Source organism: Mustela erminea, chromosome 15 (assembly GCF_009829155.1).
Source record: "Mustela erminea isolate mMusErm1 chromosome 15, mMusErm1.Pri, whole genome shotgun sequence".
NCBI classification, from domain to species: domain Eukaryota; kingdom Metazoa; phylum Chordata; class Mammalia; order Carnivora; family Mustelidae; genus Mustela; species Mustela erminea.
Genome location: NC_045628.1, coordinates 55,047,590 through 55,071,839, shown reverse-complemented (window position 1 = coordinate 55,071,839; position 24,250 = coordinate 55,047,590). Strand labels below are relative to the sequence as shown.

The window sequence follows — 24,250 nt, the reverse complement described above, 5'->3', positions numbered from 1 at the left end:
CTCACCTTGCCTGTGACTGAGCGTTTCTGTCTCTGGTATACAGAGCCATTTGAAGTCTGCACACCCAGCAGATTCCTGCTGCTCTGCTCTTCCAGTGGGTCTCCCCAGGCCTGCCACTTGTGGGGTCCCTGCTCAAAAAGCAATGTCCTGAGTGTTCCATGGATCACAGTTTAAGGTAACCCCGAACTGAAAGCTCCTTCCTTGGCTCCGTCTCTGTAGCCAGCTTCCCCACTCTAATACCTGCAAGCTCTGCTACACTCAGATTCTTCTGTGACCCCGTGGGACCTGAGACCACACTGTCCCCGTGAGGTTTCCATCCCCGCTTAGCCTCTGGAGCAACGTCCCTCAGTGCAGCAGCCTTTTAGAAACTTGAATTTTGTGGAGTCGGAGCCCCCCCTTCCCCAGTGTGGTCTATCTTCCCGTCACTTCAGATTCACTTCTCTGTATGTCCTACCTTTCAGAAAGTGGTCAGTTTTCTGTTTCTAGAATTGCTGCTCTTCTCTTCGATCACCTGTTGGGTTTGTAGGTGTTTGGAATGGTTTGATAACTATCTAACTGAACTCCTGCGACCTGATGTCATCTCAGTCTGCTACTCCTCTGCCATCTTGACTCCTCCTCCCCAAATCTATGTGTTTTTAACCTCAACCCAAGTCTCTCTCTTTAATCTCAGATTCAACTATCACCACTGGTTAAAATCCTTCAGTGGCTTCCCATTGTCTTTTGAATAAAATAGCTGAGGCCCACTCTTGCCTCTTGACTTAAATCCTCACCATCCTTACCTTCTTTCAGTGTTTTGGTTGTGTTATGTTCTCCCTTATCTGGACCTTCTTCTCATTCCCACATTCCCGTTTTATCTGGTTAAGTCTCATTTATCTTCCCAAGCCAAAACATAAAAGGTACTTTGTCTAGGAGGCCCTTCCTGATCTCCAAAGGAGGTCTGATCTCCTTCCTATATGCTCCGATAACACCCTGTGTTTCCTCTGTCATTACAGTTACTACACTTTACTCACCTTATTATTTATCTCTCTTCTTCCCACTAACTGTAAATATTGCAAAAGGCAGGGCCGTGTCTGTATTGAGTCTTGTGGAATATCTAACATCCATCATACTTGGGACATGGCTGGCAGGTTATAGGCAGCAATGTAAGTAATACCAACTCACATTTGCTGCCCTTTTCTCTTTCTAGGAATGTACATTAAGAACTTACAATAAAAATGCTTTTTTTTCTTTTTGAGTAAAGATACTAATTCAATTAGTTAGAATCAGTGAAAACCAGTGATTAAGGGAGCAGGTTATGAGATAGGTATGCTTGGTATGTATTAAGGTTAGAGAGATGAATTCTATAGAATATAGGAGTAGAAGAGCCTACAGCACATGCATGTGTGCATACACACACACACACACACACACACACACACCCCACATTCAGTAAGTGCCAAAACATTCTAGAAACCTAATACTATAAACAGGCATGATCCACCCCCCAATCTAATCATGGCAGTGTCAACCTCTTTAGTCATAAAGAGTAAGGAGAAGAGAACATTACTTTTTGCCCTAGTTAAACAGAGCCTTTGAACAAGTTGTCATTCATTCATTGTTCAATCTTTCATTTGTTTGTTTAACAAATTTTTGTTCAGCCTGATACCAGATGCATTGGATACAGATATTAAGGGGAAAGGGGAGCTATTACATTAGTGGGAAGGCAGACACTTAGAATATAATTACAGGACAATATGGTGAGCACTATAATTTAGCAATTTGTACAGAGTAGTATGAGAGTACAGAGGAGGAAGTACATTCTGTTTTTACCTGTTTCTGGCGATATGAAATGGAAATGTTGTATGAGTCCTTTGTGTGTATGAGGCGTGAAGGGAATGGGTGACACTTACTTCTCTTGTGTAGTTTTGTTCGAGTAGTTTCTTATTGCTGCCTTTCTCCCCTTTTCTTCAGGGCTGGGATGGAAAGAATGTACTGTTTTCCATGAGAATTTGCTTGGCAGATGGAATAATTCATGCATCACTGGGGGACTAGCAGTGACACTGATCTGACATATTTAGTTGAGTCATAGCAGAGAACACAGAGATTGCTCCCATGATGTCACCCCTTCTCCCCAGCCTCCCCAAGGAGAAGACACAGTAGGAAAAACTTGGTTCCTGGGCGTTGACCTCTTGAAATAGCCAAATGGGAACAAACCATACTTGAATAAGAGTGATACCATATGAGTGAGGTTTTAGTCTACATGGGAAACTTTAACAGATGACTCGGTTTACTAAGAACAAACCTGGGGCACCTGGGTGGCTCAGTGGATTAAAGCCTCTGCCTTCGGCTCAGGTCATGATCCCAGGGTCCTGGGATCAAGCTCCGCATCAGGCTCTCTGCTCAGTGGGGAGCCTGCTTTCCCCCCTCTCTCTCTCTGCCTCCCTCCCCACCTACTTGTGATCTCTGCCTGTCAAATAAATAAATAAAATCTTAAAAAAAAAAAAACCCAAAACCTGTGTTTGTGGGCAAACATTTGTATGCTTCAACTTCAGAATCTCCCTTTGCCTCATGAAGTCAGATAATGGAGAAATGAACTGACAGTGTAGTTGCAGAAATTCCGTGTTTTCCTCAGATTTTTTTTTTCTTTTCTTGTTGGAGTCCTGTGGTTACTGTTGTGGAAAAATTCTTATTTTTTTTCTGCTCGAAGAATTGTGACAGAAAAACTCCCTGGCTACTACTAGTGTTAGTAATTGATAACATGGATTCACATCCCATCTGTGCCACTTACTAACTGGGGAGACTTGGATGATTTACTTAATTAAGCTTACTAAGCCTCAGTTTCCCTATCTTCCAAATGAGAATATTGGGCACCTGGCTGGGTCTGATTAAGCATCTGCCTTCAGTTCAGGTCATGATCTCAGGGTCTTGGCATTGGTCTCCTTGCTCAACAGAGAGTCTGCTTCTCTCACTGTCCTCCCCCTGCCCCCCGCTCATTCTCTCCCTCTCTCTCTCTAATAAACAAAATCTTTTTTAAAAATGAGAGTATTAATGTTACCATCTAACTCACACAATCATTATGAGGATTAAATGAGATAATGCAAATGCATTCCTGATGTTATATCCTAAGAGCTCCTTAACGGTTTATCATTCAAGGGTAAGACTTGCCTATGTTCCTTCTCTGTTTAGAGTATGAGGCACTTTTCCTTTGTCATTCCAACCATGACAGTGGCAAGAGCCCTAGGTTCTTGTATGTGATTTTGACTCCTTAGTTGGTGTGGGTTGGCTGAGACTTGGCTTATTTTCGGAGATTCCTCCGTGTTTAAAACCATGTGATGATCTCCACCTCCCCCCCCGCACCCCCTTCCTGCACCCCCCAGTCTTCTAAAAGATTGCGGCAAGTTTCTTCAGTTCCAGAGGTGGGCTAATCTGATAATAATGGGTATGGCTCTCAGCAGGCCATAGTGCTCTCATTCCTCATCATGCCCAGGAGGCAAGACTAACTGGGCACAATGTGGACCTCACACTTCTCTAAAAGTTCACAACAACAGAAAACAGCAGAATTCAGATGTCCATAATTTATGAACCCTTATTCTATCACCAACACCTCAAAGGAAAAAAAAATCTGTCACCATTTAACCGTTCTCAGGTTTCCTTTTGAATTAATACCTTATGTAGTTCAGGTCTGAATTGCCAAGTACACTGACTCATTTCTTCATTATGTAAGCCATTTACAGGTCACTGCTCAGATGTTGGAATACCTGTTTTAGGCTAACAGCAAGGTGCTCAAATGACTCTCAGCTGTGCCCTTACACTTGCATTCACCTGCGCTCCCTAGGGAAGTCCCATACTGGGCTCTTCACCATTAGCTTGGAGTCCTGCACGGAGGCCTCATTAGCATCAAAGAGCTCCAACTCTCTGCCTTCCTGGCAGGGACCTACCCAGGGGAATGGAAAGAAACTATGCAAGAGGCAGGTTGCAGTTAGTGCGAAGTGAAACTTTTTGCAGAAAATGCAGATCAACTAGATCTGGATGTAGGGAAGTAAGAAGAGACTCCATGTGGGAAAGGGTCATCCAAGTGAATCCGGAAGCTGAGGCAGAATCTTGGCACTAAGTTGCATTTAAAGCAAACACTGTAGAGAATGACCTTGAGGATCCTGGGAAATTGAGGAACAGCAGCATGATTTACACAAGAGGGCCAAAAAGAAAGTTAAGTGCTTAAGGAACAGTAATTTCTAAAGACTGTCTGCTCAAAAGAGACTTGCTAAATGCTCTTTCTTCGAAAACCGTTCCACAGCTCAAACATTTCTATTGATACTACTTAGTTATGATCATGAAATGTTTGGACTTGGCTGATACAATGTATGTGTTCCCATTTTGTAATTAGGGAAAATACTGTTCCAAAAAGTCCATAGAAAGACAAAGCTGGCTACCGTCTGTGATTGGCTATAGCTGTTGTGCATAACAGAGCGTTGGTTTAATTAAGTTCCTAATCCTTCCTTCTCTCTAAAGAGGTCATATCATTCAGTGTGGTAAATGCAAACAGGGGAATTCAATTGTTTCTGAAGATTACCTGTTCTCTGCAGGGTGATGGTTCTCAGAGGAGTTCCAGGGCCTCAAAAACAAAGATAGTATTATTCCCCAGCCACTGGTGTGGAGTAGGAGCACTGTCATGGGATTGATGATCCCATCTTTGGACTTTGATTTGCCCCTCATGGCTGCTCAGAGGGTCATCAGAACCTGCCACATTTTAAATGTCTGTGTTAAGAGACATCCTAGGACATTAGGCTTTCTTACTTTCTTCCTTAATGTAGATATGCTCTTCTTTTTCCCTTTGGTGATTCAACTCGAGTGTCCTATTGGGTACAGCTGGATGGATTCTCTCCTGTCTTCAGTAACTAAAGACACACATCTTTATCATACTTTCAAGAACTTGACATTTGGGGCGCCTGGGTGGCTCAGTGGGTTTAGCTGCTGCCTTCGGCTCAGTCATGATCTCAGGGTCCTGGAATCGAGTCCCACATTGGGCTTTCGCTCAGCAGGGAGCCTGCTTCCCTCTCTCTCTCTCTGCCTGCCTCTCTGCCTACTTGTGATCTCTCTCTGTCAAATAAATAAATAAAATCTTAAAAAAAAAGAATTTGACATTTACTGACGTACTTTGTTTTTTGCAGTCGTTAAAATAATTTGTTAGAAGAACTTAAGGGGGTCACAAGATAGTTATATAAACGGTTAAAATACAAAATAGCAAAAGATAGAGGAGCTCAAGGAAGGGAGTTATTATTTCTGGTGAGGACCTCAGAACAATTTCATGGAATAGGTTATATTTAAGGTAGAACTTGAAACACATCAGTTTTGAAAGGTGAGTTGCCCCTTGCACAGACACAAGAGACATACACACTTTTTTATTTGAAGCACAGTTGACATGCAGTGTTACGTTAGCCTTGGATGCGCATACAGCACAGTGGCTCAGCAGTTCTATCCATTACCCAGTGTTCAACACCATAAGTATAGTCACCTTCTGTCATCATACAACCTTATTACAATATTATTGACTATATTCCCTGTGTTGTACTCTTCATTCCATGACTTACCTACTTTGTAACCGGAAGTTTGTACCTCTTAATCCTCTTCACCTATTTTGCCCATTCCCCCAACCCTTTCCTTTCTGGCAACCACCAGTTTGTTCTCTGTATTTATGGGTCTGTTTCTGTTCTCTGGGGTTTTTGTTTTGTTTATTTTTATTTTTATTTGTTTAGATTCCATATATAAGTGAAATCATATGGTATTGTCTTTTTCTGTCTGATTTATGTAGCATAGTAGGCTTTAGGTCCATTCATGTTGTCATGTATGGTAGGATTTAACTCTTTATTGTGGTCAGTATTCCACTGTGTATATATAACATATCTGTCTTATCCATTCATCTGTCAGTGGATCCTTAGGTTGCTTTCGTACCTTGGCTACTGTAAATAATGCTGCAGTAAACACTGGGGTGCATATATATTTTTAAATAGTGTTTTTGTTTTCTTTGATTAAATAGAAGTGGCATTTCTGGATCATTAGGTAGTTCTATTTTAAATTTTTTTGGAATGTTCATACTGCTTTCTGTAGTGGCTGTATCAGTTTACATCTTACCAACAGTGCACGAGTGGCCCCTTTTCTCCACATCCTCACCATTTGTTCTTATCTTTTTGATACTAGCCATTCTTACCAGTATGAGGTGCTATTGTGGTTTTGACTTGCATGACCCTAATGATTAGTGATGTTCAGCATCTTTTCAGGTGCCTTGTGGCCATCTGCAGGTCTTATTTAGAAAAATGTCTACTCAGGTCCCTGCCTGGTTTTTAACTGGATTATTTGTTTTTTGTTTTGTTTTGTTTTTTGGTGTTGAGTTATATGAGTTCCTTACATATTTTGGATATTATCCCCTTATTGAATTTATCACTTGCAGGTATCTTCTACCATCTAGTAGGTTGTCTTTTTGTTTTGTTGATGTTTTCCTTCTCTGAACAAAAAAGCTGTTTAGTTTGAGGTAGTTTATTTTCATTTTTGCTTCCCTGAGAAGATGTATCCAGTTGCTAAGGCTGATCTCCAAGAGACATATACATCTTCATTAGCTTAGAGCAGTCCCTGTGGAGGCTGAATATGTGTTTTTTTCTCCTACTATCCTTCCTGACATATGGTTCAGTGCTTGACACAGACTAGGTGCCTCATCCGTATTTGTCACTAGAGACAATAAAATTAGTATCCCTTCTAGAAGGAGGAGGATTGAAGTGATGCACCTGAAACATTCCACCACCTCATAGAACAGAAGTGTATCCTTGCCCAGGAACCCTGGAATGTTTTTCAAGAGGATCTGTTTTCCTTTACTTTTTTATGGGCTTCTTGGATCCGGTTACTTTGATGTTACATTAAGGCAGTAAAGGAGTCAATGAGGGCCTCAAGTTTAGAGTCTGCTTTTACATAATCTTTGGAGATGGATCTGTGGCTACTTCTTCCTTGAATAAAGAGAAACCATCCCAGAACCCCAACTGAAATTGGCTGTTTTAAGTATTACTATCTTTTTGCCTGCTTCTGTTGTCTTCGACACATCTGTTATGCATTTAATTGATTCACAAATAGCCATCAAATTAGTGTAGTGAGCTCTGGAGAGATCCAGGAGTCAAGGGACACCCGGTTCTCTGTTCCCACCAACAGCTGAAACCCAACCAAACAGAACCCAGTGTACAAAAACAATTGCAAAAATCAAATGCTTAACCCTGAGAAGAACTGAACAAAGACTTGAAAATTTCTAAGGAAGGAAAAAAAAAAATTGCTGCATTTTCCTACTCTGCCTGCCTATTAACAGTGATAGTTCAGTCTCTCCAGCTAATCTGCAACTGCAGAGACACTTGCCATTTTTCTGAGTGCTCCTCCTCTTCCTCGGCCTCATCCTCTCCTGCCACAGGTTATCAAAAGGCCATTGAGCTTGCATTGCAGGCAGGGCATGGAATCTGAAAATCCCTCCTCTCTGACAGGTCTTCCCCACCCTAGCCTTGCCAGACAATTGCAGGAACCTCAGAGGAGTACACAGCCAGCTATTGGAGGAGTTTCTTCGCAGTTATCTGCCATTGACCTTGGCCTAATTTGTCATGTTTCGCCTGGTAATTCCAAAAATGAAGGATGAGGTACCTATTAGATTTGATGTGCCACATTCTTCCTCTGAAGCTAGGTTTGTTTCTCCAGCTAATGACTTTATTCCACGATATTAAAAACCCAAGGTTTATTTTATAAATGTGACAACTAGTCATTATATGACTAGTATTCCACAGGCCCTAAGCAGCACACACGACATGTCATTTCAAGTGCCAAGTTTCTTTTCTAATCCTGTTTTTTTTTTTTTTTTTTTTTTTTTTTACAGAATTTTGAAAGCAGCTTAAATCTAATTGGCTCCCCCAGGATCTCCGCTCCTGTTACATTTGTGGGTTTCTTTCTTTGGCGAGGCATCTGGAGAGACTGAGCGGCCACTGTTAGTTGGCATCCAGGGTGGGAGGGTGAGACAACTTTTTCTTTTCCTTCCTTGGAAACTTTCAAATTTTGGTTCCGTTCTTCTGGAGCTGAGCGTTTGATGTGTGCGATTTGTTTTTGTAATGTTGGCTTCTGTTTTTCCTATTGTCGAATGTCATATGAGTGAGAATGGCAGCCACAGCTGCAGCCAGCGCCGGTGTCCAGCCTCTATCTACTGTGAAAGGAGAAGAGAAAAGAAAAACAAAGCGCATAGTAGTAGTGGAGCATAGATTCATGTAAATAATACTCACCAAACACAGTGTGAATACATCAGCGGTATATGTGTCTAAGGCTGCTAAAGGTAAACACCTATTTAGACAGCAGGGCTGAGTTATTTTTAGTGGCCCAGATTCAGATGGTCCTGGAGTCTAAACAGCTGTGAGAAGAATGCCTGAATCTTTCCCTTAATCACAGTGAGATCATACCTTTGAAACCCCACGCAGTGAAGCAAATGAGACAGAAGATGCTACTCAGATAGAGAGGAAAGAGAAGGGTCTTTTTAAGGTATTTTTTTTTTTCCTGGTTTCAAAGTGTTTGTCTTGAAGATCTGAGATAAACAACAGGAAGATAGATGTAGCGTCTATTTTTAAATACGTTATTAAAGGGTATTGAAAGTCTCTGGTTTTAGAGCTTTGGTCTTCCAGTGTGGAGTTGAAAGCTGGGAGTGAGGAAATTGAATATGTAGGAGACTATTGACCTGGCTTGGGCAAACCAGACTGAAGACATGCGGAAGCCAGATGTGGGAGCGTGTTGAAGGCTGTGGTTAGGCTGTCTTCTATTGTTGGACTAGAAATAGAATATGGAGCAGTTGCAAGAAACTTGGTCCTCTTTTGGAAAATAAATGATTTGAAATTTCTGTAGTAGGAGAGCCTTATCTTAAAATGTTTGATATCTTCTTTTCCTAAACCGAGGCCAGGAGAATGACAAAAATGGGCTCAAACTTTGTTTTGATTAAGTGCCTCTTGATTGTGTGTGTGTGTGTGTGTGTGTGTGTGTTTATGTGTATGGCCCAAGTGGGAATATCTGTTTAATTGAAATCTGATTGTCCTGTTATTGGTTAGACAGGACCTGCCCAAGCATAGAAAAACCTAATTTCAGGCTTAGCAGGCAATGAAGTTAATAATAAAACATGTCTATTGAATTAAAAACAGTGTGATTCTTGTTAATTCATTTAAAAATATTTCTCAAGATTTTTTTCCCAAGATAAAAATTTGTGTATCTGCCAAATGGAACAGGGCCAGCAAGACTGCTTTTTGGTAAACGTACTCCTTTTGTTGTCCTAAGGGAGACAACCCAGGTCTGGGGCACAGGGAGCGCCATTTTAGAGTTGAACCACCAGGGGCAATGACTTTGTCCCATTGGCCCTCAGTTTTTCTCATGTATAAAATCAAGAGAATTGGATTAAGTGACTTCTAAAGTCCTTCATACATCCAATATTTTTGTGAAACAAAACATAAACAGTGGAAAGAAATGCGTGGAAATGGGAAGGAAAACTAAACAAGGTACTTCAGTGTTTGAGGAAGGATTTTCTGAGCAGAGAAGGGAGAGTCCCAGCAGGGCTGAGCAAAAGTCCCCTTCTCTCTCTCTCCCTCTCTCTCTCTCTCTCTGATTCAACTCCTGCCTGTCTGGTGGCTTTAAAGAACTCAGAAACATGGGGTGCCTCAGTGGCAGAGTCGGTTGAGCAGCTCAGTTTGTGATCTCAAAGTTGTAGAATTGAGCCCCATGTAGGGGTCCCCACCAAGTCTGCTTCATACTCTCTCCCTCTGCCCCTCTCTCCTGTGCCCCCCCATAAATAAAAATAAATCTTTAAAGAACTCAGAAATGCCCTTCCATCTGCACCCTTTCTTTCTCCCTGCTTTTTTCTCCTCTTTGTCATGTTTGTTTCTTTATTCTCTCCACACCCTTACTCACTGCCATCTTTGCGTCTCTCTGAGAAGTAGGTGTAGTTAGGATTTGTCAGGGTAGATGAAGCAGCTTGTTGGAAAAATCGTTTTTCGGTTTGTTCCCCCCCCCACCCCGCATTTCCTAGAGTTTGTTATAGCTTCAATTTTATTAAATAACAAAATGAAAAATTTTTGCTCATGAAATATATATAATGATGACACGGATGACCATCACGATGATGATACGAACCATGAGTGCTTCCTTTGTGCCAGGAACTGTTCTTAATGCCTTAGGCATAATGACCGATGTCATCCTCACTCCAACACTGTGAGGTGAGTCCTGTTGTCATCACCGTTGTGTAGATAAAGACACTGCATCAGAAAGGTAAAGTCACTTGTCCAAGTTTCACAGCTAATTATGGAAAAGTTGGGATTCTGTCCTAGGCAGTCCTTTTGTAGTGTTGCTTCTTTTATGTGTTTGGCTTCACTGCATCTCCTCTGAGGCAGAGATGATATATTTTATTCATTTTTTGTACTGTCTTGAGAATTTGGTACAGTGCTTGAGGAAAGTATACCTTGAATTCATGTAAAATTGAATTGAAGGAACACCATCCTGTCTGAAAGAGAAAGCTGTTCATGGCTTCTGTGCCTTGGGCCTCCAGGGGAAAAGTCACTCCCAATGCCTTCCCAAGTGTGCTTGTGGATCAACGTTTGACTTTTGCATCTACTTCCTTTCTGGGTAAAACCCATGAACTTCTTTAATTTGTAGATTTTGCAGGGGGGGGCGGTTTAAGATTTTATTTATTTGACAGACAGAGATCACAAGTAGGTGGGGAGGTGCGGGGAGCAGGCTCCCTGCTGAGCAGAGAGCCCGATGTGAGGCTCCATCCCAGGACCCTGGGATCATGACCTGAGCTGAAGGCAGAGGCTTTAACCCACTGAGCCACCGAGGCGCCCCTGGAGATTTTGGTTTTAACAGAGAAAGTTAAACTGTAGTTTACAGAAGTTGTATTGAATTTCTGTGCATATAGTGAAACTGTAGTATTATTGAAACAAATGTAGCTGATAAGTTAGTATATGAATGAAGTGATATTTGAAGAAATCGCTTGGAACAAAGGGTCAGTGGAAGCCCTAGATACAGTAATTTGAAAAAAAATTTCTGTTAAAGTTTTATTTGCCTGGTTGCAGTTGACTTCTTTTGAGAAATACTAGGTTTTTCACCTATGAACATTTGACACACACATACACAATCAATATTTTTACACTCCCAAGTTCAATATTTCTACTCCTATATAAGATATTAATGGTGGGAGAAATGAGTAAGGGAGTTCATTCTTCCTATATTTGCTGCCATGATATAAGGATAAGTGCCTTCTTGCTAGGGTTTCTCGATTACAGGGCAAAGGATGCATTGTTTATTCACCATATCCTCTAAGGCTTCACTTATCTGGTGGTCAGATTTCCAGAAGTTCTATCTCATAGAACACATATATGTGCCTTGAGGGTTAGGACTGTGGGAGATTAATGTTGGAAAAAACCTTAGGGGTAATTTTACCAAATTGTCTTATTTTGCAGATAAAAACGTACAGTCCCAGGGGTGCCTGAGTGGCTCAATTGGTGGATGACCACCTTTACCTCTGATCATGATCTCAGGGTCCTGGGATCGAGCCCCATGTCAGACTCCCTGCTTAGTGGGAACTGTGGTTCTCATGCTCTCTCTATCTTATGTGTGTGCTCTCTCAAATAAATAAATAAATAAAATCTTTAAAAAAAAATATTGCCTCAGATGGGCAAGGAAACTAGATGTGGATTAGAACAAAGTCTCATATAGAAAATAGTAATTACAAATGTTGTGTAAATGCTGTTAATTCATTTTATAACTATTTGTTGAGTACCTTAAAATGTAGAGGGATAAAATGTAAAGACATTAGGGACAGACCAGTCCATCTTAGACCAGGAAATATGTAGGCCTTCCTGGAAACTTCCCAAACATGTGTTCTTAAGGCCACAGATGAGAAAGATCTGAGAATGATTCTTGGTGAACACTTTGAAGATGCCAGGGACTTTGTTCTGTAAATTCCATAGTGTCTCATGCCTTCCAGGAGATGAAGGTGCTGACCACAAGAAGAAATGAAAGGAATGATCACAGTGTAGGAATCTGAGAATATTTAATATGAGAAAATCCACAGACTTAAAAAAAACCTCTAAAAAAATTAAATTTTTTCATGCCAGTGCTATGTCTTAAGTCCATGACAATAAACCCTGAGTCAAAAAAAGGTTAAAGTTCTTTCAAGCTGCTCTTTTACCAAAGTGGTTAAGTGCATAATACATTTTAGAAAGCTTTCAAATATAGAGTATTGGTGTATAAAAGGTGAGGTTCACATTTCTGGAACATTTACTCAAAAGGCATCAAAATTTGTTGAATACTGACTATGCACAGCTTATCTCTAGACCATGAATAGAAAAGTTTGATGTTCATGGAAGGGAAATTGACCATCATTGTAAATAAAGTTGACATTTAGCCATTAGCTTTATAAGAGGGTTTTCTGTATAGAAGCACTGTTAGGAACTGGTGAGCAGGGGGTCAGGCTAAGTGTGGGATAGAGAGAGAGGAGAGGATTCCTAAGGTACAGGAACTAGTACCATAGTGCCGCCTAGACAGTGACCAAATCTGTGACTTTAACTTGTACACCAGTTCTGCGTGGTACTTAGGGCTCTCCCCATCTTGCTCACGAGGAAGCCTAGAATTAGGAGTTGAGTGAATTCCTCACAGCAATATAGTTGACAAACAGCAGGATCTGAGTCTGGATCTATGTGATTGCAAAGCCCAGCTTTGGTCTGCTGTGTCTGACTCCAGTGGTGTTTCATCCTTCGCCTGATGTGGAGTGTAGCTTTCATTTATGTGCCCCTCCATCCCTCCACTCAACAAATATTTGAAAACCAGCTTTATGCTATAATTGTTAAGGAGAGCCAGATATGAATTAAGAGAAAATTTGAACTACAGGATAAAATGAGACATAATAAAGGTACTTGACAAAGTCATGTGAGGGTGGTTGTTTTCTCTTTCAGTTTATAGACTCAGTGCTATTACTTTAAGATCATACCTTATATATATATATTTTGAAATTTAAAAAAAGAAACAAAAAACATTGATTAGCCTTGAGCACAGACTTCTATCATTTGTAGTTAGAACTTTTTTTTTTTTTTTAAAGAAAGAGTGAATGCAAGCAGGGGGTGTGGGGAAGGAAGAGGGAGCAAGAGAATCTTCAGCAGGCTTCACGCCCAGTGTAGAGCTGGAAGTGGGGGTTAATCTCACGACCTTGAGATGATCACGAGCAGAGTTGATGCTTAACAGACTGAGCCACCCAGGCGACCCCACTTTTTTTTTTTTTTTTCAAATTGAATGTTGGTGCTAAGTTGGTGATATTGGCTCAGATCGACTAAACTAGGGCAGGCTTTCTTTTTTTGCACCTTCAGGGTGCAGGACAGCTGCCCTGTCCAACATCCTGTGCCTATATTTTAGGCACAGCTCTTACTGTAGCACATCCTAGATTCCCAAGTAAGTGGGCTATCAAATGATGCTATTTTATTGCTTCACCAGTTCTAAATCTGTGACATCTACACTAATGTAATTTATAGCACATCATTTTAGAGAACAAGAAATACACTAACAGCATATTCTAGAAGCACAGGATCTCAAGTCACAAGATTTGGGTTTAGGGGCACCTGGGTGGTTCAGTCGGTTAAGTGTCTGACTCTTGGTTTCGGCTCACGTCATGATCTCGTGGTGGTGCGATTGAACCTCATGGCGACTCCACACTTGGTACAGAGTCTGCTTCAGATCTTTTCTCTGTGCCCCTTTGCTCTTTCCTACACACATGCACACACCCTCTCTCTTCCTCTCTCTCTCTCTCTCTCTCTCTCAAATAAACAAATAAAACCTTAAAAAAAAAAATCTGGGTTTGAATGAAGGGTCTTACTCTTGTGCAAAGTGAGTCTCTTTGGGCCTCGATTTATTTATTTAAGTGCTTATATCACATAGTGTTTTGGGAATTAAAGACATAATAGAAGTGAAAGGTGCTTTGCAAGGAAAGTTATAATGTGTGCTTGTACACCAATCTTCATAGGATCCTCACTATGATAATTGGCAGGCCAGGGTTTCAGGTGTTATATGAGGACGATAGGACATTTAACATTGAGCTCAGGCCGTGAAGGAAGGAAGACTCTAGAAAAATAAACGGAATGAGGTGGTTTTGACTACAAAGGAGAAAGGGTATCATTATTTACTTGTTTTTTGCCTGCTTGGTTCCTCACCATTTCCTGTAACAGGTACCACTGGCATCCTTGCAGCCTCTGCTCCTGGGCCCTGGGGTTGTCTCTAAAGTGTCTTATAATGGCTACCACCTTGCATGCCTCCTTGGTTTCCAATCCACTGCTTTTTCCCAGTCCCTGCTCCTGATGTATTTGTCTGCACTCCCCAGGCCTCCATCTTGATCACCAGCTTAGGCCCTGCCTAGGAGCAGGCTCTGTGAGTCAGGTTCATATGAATTAACCCCATTTTGCCTTGACTCTTGCCATCCGTCTTTCCTGAACTCTCGTTGCAAATCTTAATCACCATCCTACCCAAAAAGGAAAAAAAAATCGAATGATATGGGAGGATGGGGTGTCCTGCAGTAAAAAGCATTCCATAAAGCGGAAAGGACAGGAATGGGGAAGGTCTGGGTGGGGTATCTTGATGTGAATGGAAGCTTGGGGAGAGCCTGTGGGGAGTTTCAGAGTGAGCCCTCTGAGTGTTTCTTTTACAAACGGGCAAGTGTCAACTGTCCTTCTCTGTGTACTGAGAGCATATCCCTAGTGTGGGTTCACTTGGTAAGAAAATCACTGGCCGAAGATAGTAGTTCCCATCTTTATACATGATTTTAGCCCTGGAACATGATTTTCTCAACCTCCAGGTTGGAGGATGGGGTTATCTGACCAAACATTTTAAACTCTTTTTCTGAACCCCTTTCTTCGGGTGTTCTCAGTCTAGTTATTGTGAGTACCACTGACTGTGGCCATGTTGTCCATTAGTGGGCTGTTCTTGTTCTGGAGGGGTCCTTTGGAAAAACATTAGTAGAGAAAAGCAGCAGAGAGGAAGTCTGCAAATCAACAAGAAAACAAACAACCCACATTCAGTTAGAACAGAGAGTGTATGACTCACAGGGACAAACAGAGAGGCAGACACCCCCTCACTGTTTCCCTTTCAGACTTCTAAATGTTGTGAGGTGGGAGTCCTCACTGTTTCTGAGGGAGAGCCTGACGGAATGAAGCTTGTATTAAAAAGAAAAAAAAAAACTTGTATAGGTAGTATGCAGACTAAATAGCATGTCTGGGCCTACCAGTCCTGTCCCCGGTGTTTGTCTTTTTTAAATATGGTCTGACTTACTTTAGTGGTAATTTCACCTGATGGAATTTTACTCTTTGAGGCAATGGTACAAAAACCAGACCTGTCAGTTCTTTGGCTTCTAGCATTTTTTTTCCCTTTTCCTAAAATTTATTCGGGCTATTGGTGCGCTTTTAGAAACCCGAGGAATAGAAGAGGAATTCCAGATGAAGCGTATGAGGAGATAAGGCTATGCCAGTGAGTCATGGGCTCGTGCTCCGTCTTTTGAGGAAGCTCCGTCTGTGTAACCCTGACGAGGGCTACTGAAGAGTTTGTGCACAGGAGACCGCGGTGTTTGTCGTTGAGGTGTTCATTTAAAAGTCTGTGGCGCGTTTCACTTTAGTGTTTGATTTGCTCTGTGTCAGGTTTGCTCCTGTGTTATGGACATTTTTTTAGTCTTGTCAGCCACATTTTCTAGATTATTTGAATAACATCTCACAGGCTGAGGTGCAGGCAGGGCGGCGGTACCCCGCCCTCACCCAGCACGTGTGTCCTCATGTTCCAGAGGACACACAGGCGTGTGTGATGTATGTCTGGTGTGATCTCCCCGGAAACCTGGCTCCTAGTGTCAGCTCTGCTGGCCAGTGGCTGTGTGACCCTCAGCGAGACCCTTCGTGTTATTTGCCTTCAGCTTCCTTACAAGTTAATGGAAATACTGATAATCTTTCTCTTTAGTCCTTGAAAGATTCCTGAAATGATTTTACATTTGCTTTAAGTTGCAGAGACCATTTACTAACCTTTATATATATTCACATATATCTCCCTGGACCGGTGAACGTATGTGTGTCTGTGACTGGCACACACATCCATTTGCTTTTCACATGAAGGCACATGTGTCTTTGGTGACACAGACGCTCCCATGGCTTCCGTTGGTCTGTCACATGGCATGTGGCACCTTGTGTGGTCCTCATAGGTAGTTCCCCGGGGATCTTCCCCATCTCAGGAAGGGCTGTCTCCTCCCACTGAGAAATCATCTTTGATTTCTCTTTCTCCCTCACGCCCCATATCCATTGTCTCCATCACCAATCCTGTCAGCTCCTCTTTCAAATGCACTTTCAAACCCACCCGCTTCTCCCACGGTCAGTTAGGCCACCATCATCAGCCTCTGTCCATTGCCTCTCTGGAATCCATTTTCCACACAGAATGACATTTCAGAAATGTAAAACATACTAAAACAGGCCCTGCCTAAAACTAGATAGTGGCTCCTGGTGCTTTTAGGGTGAAACTCAGACTTCTAACCATGACCTCCTTGGCTCATCCTGATGTCATTGTTCTCTGCCTTGTTCACTAGACTCCAGGAAAGCTGAACTTCTTTCAGTTCTTCTACACACCACACTCTCTTCCCTTAAGGATTTTTTTAAAAAAACTTTATTTTTTAGAGCAATTTGGATTTATAGCAAAACTGAACAGAAAGTACAGAGAGTTCTCCTAGATCTCCTGCCCCCTACCCCACCACACGCACAGCCCTTTCCACGACAGACGTCCCACACCAGAGTGATGCCTTTGTTACAGCGGTGCTCCTACACTGACATGTCATTATCACCCAGAGCCTGTAGTTTACTTCGGGGTTCGCTCTTAGTGTTGTGCATTTTATGACTTCTGACAACTGTATAATGACATGTATCTACCATTATGAAGTATTGTAGAGAACGGTTTCACTGTGTTAAACTCCTCTGTACTCCTCCCTTCTTCTCCCTTCCTCTCCCCAACCCCTGGAAACCACTGATCTTTTTACTATTTCCACTGGAGTTTTGCCTTTTCCAGAATGTCTTATAGCTGGAATTATACAGATTACCTTCTTCCACTTAGTAACCTGCATTTCAGGTTCCTCCATATCTTTTCACGACCTTAAGGATTTGTTCTAGATTTTTGCTCTGCTGGGCTTTTCCTGTCCATCCTATTTAACTGGTCTGTCTTATCCCTTGGGTCTGTTATATGTTCTTTGTAGCCCTTATTACCTTCTGATATGTTTGTTTGTTTACTCCCTGTTTCTCCAGCTAGTTCTTAAGCTCAGTGGGAATGGAGGTCTTGTCTGTTTCATTCCTCACTGTCCCCCCAGGACCTAAAATAGCTCTTCGTTCACAGTTGGTGTTCAGGAAATGTCATGCATTACCTGTAGATGAACCCCCTTTGGTTTTACTCGTCTCTTCCACTCGATTTTCAAGGTGACAGACTCTTCTCTTACACCGCTTCAGGTTTTGTTCAGAAGAAGAGGCAGACATTCATGCTAAGTCACTGAGTCTGAGAATGATTTCTTGTTCACCTTTGGCTTCTGAAGCTCTCTTGGTTGTCTGCGGAATTTAATGGGTCTCCAGGCGAACAGCAGTTGGTAGCCTTAGTGGGAATCAGTCACAGTGCAAGAGAGAACAGAGCTGGTAGAAAATGATTAAGGGAAAATAGCAGAAAAGTATGATTGAACATTTATTGAGTCACACATTGTAGTCAAAGCTGTGTATAACATAAAAGCGAATTAGGAGACAAGTCAGAGATAAAATGAGTGAGCACACACAAGCACACCAGTACTGCGGAGAGGGGGGTGTTTCTTCAGAGACTGTCTCTCACTTCCCTAACTGTAGTCCTATCAAAATATATAGGCTTGTTCGGGGGGCTGGGGGATAACACAGCCAGTGTTTGTGGCCGAGTCATGCACTAGGGGACACAGACAGGCCTACAATTTCATTACTGCTTTTTAAAGAAACTTTCTCTTAGGCTAACAGACTTTCTGGGGAGACCAAACCAAGTGAAGCTGAGTTTAATGTTCTCATTAAAATGTTAAAGAGGCTTTATTCATGAACGACTAAAGCTGTAATTGCTTTATCCTTGTAAACTATGAAAATATGTGGTGATCTCTTATGGAGGCATTCACCCAGTCCCCTCTGTCTGGAAGGTCTGTTTAATGGAGGGCTTGGCTGGATTAAGGGCCTGGGAAGTAGCTTTTCCAGATTATATCCTTCAGGGATGTAGTAGTAGCAATGGTGGCAAGACTCCTTCACTGATCTGTTTTCATTCAGTAGCTCGCGTTTGGTATGTGCTATTTGACTATTTGGCCTTAAGTTCAGATTTGGAAGTCATATGACAGTGTATATACACACATGGACACAAATAATGTGGAAGTAGTTTTATTTTTTTTTTCTTTTTAATTGTTCCCAAAGGTACTAGCTTATTGGGATGAGAATAGAAGAAATCCAAAGATGTTGAGGTAATTTGAACAGAGAATTGATGTTGAAAAGATACCATGTGAATCACAGCTGGAGAAGGCACTCAGAACTTTGGTGGGGGGGAAGGAATCAGATTCCTCCCCACCTTCTCTCTGCCGTTCTTAACACCCCAGTGCAAAAACATAGCTGTAGAACTTAAGGTAGTGAGTATAGATGGCAAATACAGCTATTTGTTTTTTCTTTTTGGAAATGCTTTTCATACTGTATAGATATGACTGAAATTGTAGAGCTGGGATTCTTATATTGCTAGGAAACTAGATTGCTGGAACCCTCAAAATGAAATGAGGGGGTAAAAAAGTTAAAACATGATATCTTTTCTTCAGTTCTTTATTATTAGAAAACACTGTTGAATGGTAACACATCTGGGTCTTATGATATGCAGAGGTAGTAATATAAGTAATAACTAGGGATTGTTTTCAAATTTTTTTTTCTTTTTTCATTGATGGGTCATTTAGATGTCTCACTCTGGGTCAGATTTAAATTAAAATACATGTCTCCTAGAGCTGTCAAAACTTTTTCTTCAAGGCGTCAAATCCTTCTTTTCAAATGTGAGTGCAGGGCATTTTTTAAAACTGATTCAAGTCTGAGGGCACAATGGAGTTGAAAGTTAGCACAGGGAGCTCTTCCTGTGGGATTAGAATAGATAGGATTCTAAGCCGTTCTTTTCTGGAGGGGTGACCATCTCACCCTGACGATATTAATGGTGTTAATGTTAAAAAGAACCTCTTACAGTTTTTTTGGTTTTTTCCTCTTACAGTTTTTAACATGAAGAAAGGAGCTCTAATTTCTGGAACACTGTTGATTGTATAAAATGAAATAGATCTTTAAGAAATTATTAAGAGATACAGAGCAAAATATAACAAGTTAGCACTGTAGGCCAGGCCAGCTCTGCCTCTCACTCCTATTTGATTGATAAGGAGTGACTAGCGGTCCCTGTTTGGGGAAACTGCTAATTCTGAGGTGAATCCAAGGAGATGGGGACTCCTTAGTTCTGTTAAGGCGTAGCTCAGCTTGTCAAGTCTCCTCGTCCTCTTATCTAAGATGGGATCATGGCCTACAGCGAATCCATTCTGGAGATTTCTTAGCTTGTCTAGAAAATCTTGGGGGGCTGTGCCCTAGTCTTGACTCCTTTGTGTGACACACACACTTTTGAGGAGAGGTAATGATGTGATGAGATCATCAGTAATAAAAGGGTGTGTATCATGGGAACATATGGAAAGATTCACTAATTTATCCCAAGCTAACTGCATTTTTAAAATTTTTGAGAACTTTCGTCCTCTTTTTAGAGTTTTTATATCTGCTTGCTTGCCATTAGAATGTCGGTCATCACATTGGACAACTCCGTGTCCCCGCCCAACCAGCCCCTCTTCCCTTTACTAGATCTCAGAGGCAAGTTACATCCAAGACCCTAAGTTGACCATATGATTAGATGACAATGCCAAAACCTTGGAATTTTTCAAAGTGCTTTAGTGTGTGACAGTGTTTTCCTCTACTTAATTCTGTTGTGTCTTAGACTTACACTGATCGGTCAGTTAATTGATTAATAAACTCATTCATTCATCAAAAATTTGGGGAGCATATACTATAAGAGAGGAGCATATGCTACATCTAGGGACTAGGATAGAAGATGGGGATTTGTCTACAAAGTTTTGCTAATAGTTCACAGGGGTTGAAAATAGAGTGAAATGCCTAAAGAAAACCGAATTGCTTTTCTGCAATTCGGAGACTAAGTGTGAGATTGCCATATCAAAGCCTGCTCCGTAGAGTTCTCCGTAAGTGCATTTCATGTGGGAAGCCGTACTAGACGTTTTCTGTATTACAATAATCTTCGTATATTTATTAAGCTGTAACTTGTAAGGCTTCCTGATGGGGTGTTAAATGAGCCTTTTTGTGTGCTGCATTGTGTCTTTGTCAAGAAGCACTCTGTTAACTCTGACCTGTGTCATTCATCTTCCTTGGGCTGGTAATGAGGCACATTTCAGTCATTCCAGGAGGGTGTAGGGGATCTGTACAAAGAGGGAGAAGAGTAATGACAAGGTTGGATTCATGGTGGGTTGGAGGGAATGCACTTAAGGAGAACCAGGTTTAGAATGAAACCCTTTGCCTAGTATACTTTATACCTTTGTTACCCATTCAGCATAGCAGCTGGATAATTCAGAATTGTTCTACATTTTAAAACTAAGAAAATGTTAAATTACTATATTTTCAAAGTTTTTTTTTTTTTTTTTCTTTTCAACTGTTGACCTGGCAGGTTAGGAGAATCTGGGAACTCCAAGGCTGACACTGGAACAGTAGAGGTGGCCTGCAGGTCTGTCATTTCTGAGCTCTGTGCTTGGAAGAACTGGCTACATACTGATAAAGGAGATTGACTCTAGGAAAGGAAAGTGAGTTTAGGAGAGGGGAACAGAAGTGTGGAAATGTTAGTGGAGCAAAGGAAAGAGATCAAGGGAAGAGAGTAGAAAGATGTTTGTGCTTGTCCTCGCTTCTGTCCCTTATCTCCTCACGAAAGGGCGGTGTGGAAAAGCAGGCAGATTAGAAGGAAAATAGATGGGAGTTGAATCAGAGACCGGAGGGCACCTGGAGGTTCTAGGGGAGAAGGAAAATGACCGAGAGAAATCGCAAGAGTAAGTGAGGGGGAAGGAGACGGGATAAGAACTATTTAAATGCACAGAGAAGAAACAGGCTTGGAGAGAGGTGTGCACTCAGTGTCCCACTGAGAGCCTTCAGTTGCTCCCAGCCATGCACCAGCCCAATAGCCAGTGTCCCTCGCCTGAGACATTTCCCTGACTTTCGTATTAACTTTAATGCAATTCTCTTTTTGGCCCCCGAACTGCTGGTTACGGTTTCAGTGACACTCTCTGTGATCAAATAGCAAATGCGGAGGGCACCGTTCTGTTATCCCTGCCCCCTTGCAGTGTTCCACAGACTTCTGAGTTTGTGTTTCTTGCATTTGATGTTTGCCATTCCTCCTTGTCTACAGGTAGGAGAGTTAAAAGGGAAAAAAATGTTCCTAAGGGCCACCACATTTATAGCTCATGCATACAAATATTCAAAGCTGTTGGAAAAAAAACCCACAATCCAATGTTTTTTCTAAGTAAGGTAGTTACCTCTTTCATTGCTGGTCTAGGTACTTGCCATAACCTAATACCACACTCACTGTGCCTATAGGTGGGCTGCTTCTTGAAAAATCTTTCTTTCTTTTTTTTTTTTTTCTCTTTCCCCAAAGCTGAGCTCAGGAAGACTTCCCAGTATTCCAGGTCTGGGTGAGAAGCTTCCCAAGTATCCACCACTGCCCACCTCTGCAGCCTGGTTTTCTGTGCTGACCTTTCCATAGTAGACCTACAATTCAATGTTGAAACCTCTGTCCTTCCTCTAGACTTTGGGCTCTTTGCACAATGTTGGTTACTATAGATCACCTAAGTAGATGTTCACTATCTGGTTATAGAATGAATGAATGACCTGATGCTAATCTTTTGACTGTAAAACAGAATCCTTCTAGAATAATGCTGTGCTTTTAGGTATCAGTTGGTAATTAGCATAACATCTTCTGGAAAGGAAAAGCTGATGTAGGCAGCAGGGAGTGGCTTCTGGGGAGTTTAGTAGGTTCCCAGATTCATGCAACTGTAGTAAAGGGATTTTGATTTCATTAACTCCTGGACACCAGAGGACAGTCTTAGAAGTCTCAGGTGACTTAGTTTTTGTGATTCTAGTAATCACAGGCCAGATGCATAATGCATTTCAGAACCATGCTTCTCAGACTTGAATGTGCATGGGAACCCCCTGAAGGTCTCCGTAAAATGCAGATTCCATTTCAGTAGGTCTCAGGTAGGTTTTCAGGCTCCTTGGTGATGCTGATGTTGCTGGTCTATGGATCCAGCTGGAGTAAGAGGACTTTAAAGTACTTTCTAGAAAATAAAGGTGGGATTTATCTTATGAAAATGTCTAGATGCATTTTTATAGTTTGCACCACAGCAGACTTTCTGAGAAGAAACTTCTATGTTTCTGTTACTTTATCTTAGAAATTTGGAAGAAGTCTTTCCCACACTTAAACATGCTAATCCTATACCAGTCAGCTCTCAGAACAACTTTGGAGTGATACTCTCAGTTGTACTGCTTTTAATTAACATACAGCTTTATTTATTTAGGTTTTCTTAGATGTGGGAGGCCCTGGCTCTCTAGCCTTGGCCCTGACGGAGCTACTTTGGCAACAAGGACTACCTTCAAAGCAAAAATACTCTTTCGAAGATTGACGGCTCGTGGGCTGGGTTTATCATAAGACCTTCACATTTATTGATTGTTACTGGGTTAGCACCACGCAGAGACGTTCTCCAAGGGCAGTCAGTTGGAATGGCTAGAAATAAGAAAGGGCAGCATTCAGCTCAAACTTTGCAAGTGAAACCTTGCGTCTGCCTGCATAGGTTCAAACAGCTCCCTGAATTCGGTGTTTGGAGTTTCTTCTAACAAAATGGACTTTATTTTACAGGTCCTCGGAAGCCAGCATGATATCATCTCTGTAAGACGCGGAAGAGAGAAAGCTCACCATGCTCAGGTAAAGAGATGGTGTGTACAGGGAGCAAAAAGGAGGACTAATGGCATGTTGTTTGTCACTGCGGGAGAGGTGATTCAGCTTAATTATACCATTGACATCATTCTCTCCTGTGTGTTTCCCTCCCTTACACCCGGGGTGCAGAGGACCAGTCCTTGGTGAGCTCGGGGAACGAGCGTGCCTTTGAGGAGCACTTGCAAAGTCCCTACAATAGGACCTCTGTACACAGCCAGTGGGGAAATAGGACTAGTCACTGGAGCTCTCTTTCCATTTTTCTGCAGAGTTAACATAGTATTACCACTGTTGTTCATCTCTATTACCCTATCAGAAGGCTTTTATCTTTTCAACATTTCTGTAAATATGTGAGTATTGAAACTCTTCTAATTAAGTCTTATCTCTGTCCCCTTATCTGGAGTTGCCGTTCTAAATATTCTTTGCATTTTCCTTTTAAATAAATGCATGTCCCACAACTTTGATTTGCCCAAATAGGTCACCAAGATTAATTTTCCATTAACCTTTATTGCTTCTGTTTCTTTCTAATCATCTTTTTAGAGGATTAAACAGTTCCCATTGGGTCAGCCTTCATATAGGATATAAACCATCTTTTTCTTTGATGGCATTTATGGAACTGCTGTAGAAAGGGGTGACCTGTGGTCCAGTGACCGAACCTGCCCGCTTTCACCGAGTCAGAGCATTTGTGGAAAGACCCCCTCAGAGAGTTCTGTTCCCTGGAAGTTTTGTCATTGGCCTCACTTCTTTTGTGACCCAATTTATATTAGTTTTTTCTGACAGCTATACCAATGTAGCCCAAACCAGGTGGCTTAAACTTATTATTGGGAGGTTCCAGAGGCCGGACGTGTGAAATCCAGGTATCGGTGAGGTTGGTTTCTTCTGAGAGCTGTGAGGGAGACTCTCTTGCATGCCTCTGTCCTAGCTTCTGGAGACCTTTGGTGTTTCTGGCATGTACATGGCCATCCTTCTCCCTGGGCGTTGACATTGTCTTCCTTTTATGTGTGTCTATCTCTCTGTTCAAATTTTCCCTTTTCATAAGGGTAACTTTCACATTGGATTGGGGACCACTTTAATGACTTCATCATAAAAAGACCCTACTTCTGAATCAGGTCACATTTACATGTATGAGAGATTAGGCCTTCAACATCCC

At 41.7% G+C, this 24,250-nt stretch overlaps 1 protein-coding gene across 8 annotated transcripts in view; it reads left to right on the top strand.

The window, feature by feature from the left end:
• ENOX1 (ecto-NOX disulfide-thiol exchanger 1) overlaps nucleotides 1-24,250 on the top strand; it is a 568,976-nt gene that overhangs the window by 103,639 nt on the left and 441,087 nt on the right. For 7 of the 8 annotated variants that reach the window (XM_032314929.1, XM_032314937.1, XM_032314924.1 and 4 more), the window contains exon 2: nucleotides 23,026-23,091. The exons of the other annotated variant lie outside the window; for it this stretch is intronic. The gene's annotated coding sequence lies outside the window, so the exon portion shown is untranslated. The remainder of the gene's footprint in view (nucleotides 1-23,025; nucleotides 23,092-24,250) is intronic. 8 annotated transcript variants of the gene reach the window in all.